The sequence below is a fragment of the Gambusia affinis genome, linkage group LG05 (genome assembly GCF_019740435.1).
Source record: "Gambusia affinis linkage group LG05, SWU_Gaff_1.0, whole genome shotgun sequence".
Classification (NCBI taxonomy): domain Eukaryota; kingdom Metazoa; phylum Chordata; class Actinopteri; order Cyprinodontiformes; family Poeciliidae; genus Gambusia; species Gambusia affinis.
The window spans coordinates 2,769,643-2,770,728 of NC_057872.1; positions in this window are offsets into that span (position 1 = coordinate 2,769,643).

Genomic DNA, 1,086 nt, shown 5'->3' on the forward strand with positions numbered 1-1,086 from the left:
GAGTCCAGGTGAGCCACCAAACCGCTTTTAATGACCGAACTGCAGAGAGAGGGTGTGTGTGTGTGCGTGTTCGTGTGCGTGTGTGTGTGTGTGTGTGTGCGGGGTGGGGGGCAGGCATTACTCAGCAGGGTACTGTTACAGCTTTGTACTTTTCAAACGATCTTCTACTTGCCAGCACATGTGAGAGCGCAGAGGCTTCATGCCACAAAAGTATACAAACAGGGTCGCTATCAGCGCCGGGGGCCATTAGTAGCTCAGATAAAAGATGCTGCTGGAGGAGATGGGGGAGCAGGGGGCCTACGGTGAACAATAGATGAATAAATTATATTTACATTCATGTGTGTAAAGTGATGCATTTGGAGGGATTGGCTTTCTCGTTAGTTACACAGCGCAGTGCCAGACTGTCCAGGAAAATTCAAGGCAAATAAGAATTTTGTGAAAAGGAAACTAATAAATGGTGAAGTTTCAGGATTTGCACCATCTGCCTGCCCCTCCCCTCTCCCCCACTCTCCCGCCCCCAGCTCCACCATCAGATACTCAAACAAGACTATTGTTAAACTGTCTGTCAGAGGCTTCTGCTAAAATGAATGAAACTGCGTCGATACGTGTTCATCTAACATCGCTTCCTCTTTAACAAAGTCGCTCTTTTCCTCCAAAATCTCCTGCATCACATCATATATTGGCCTTGTGCCCCCTGATGGAGGACCTAAGTATTACAGTTGGGCAGTGCCAGTGTTATCCAGATATGTTCCATTATTTTTGTTGTAAAAAATGTTGTTTTCATTAGGGGGGGTTGCTGCTTGACAAAAAATGACTTGGACCATTATTTTATGAAGGTGAATATATAATGTCCATGAAATAGTGCAAAAATATTGATGAGCAGAAATTTTGTCAAAAAAAAAAAAAAAAAAAAAAAGCCTTAAATGTGTGGACATTTTTGACTAATTTCTGTTTTTTCTAGTGTCAGAGTTAAAAGGTTAGCCAGGAGTTAGTGTGAGCTGTGAGCACCGGGGTCAGACAGAAACAGAACGCTGACTCCCACAGATCAACCCGACCCCGCCTTATTCATTCTGGCACCACCAGCAT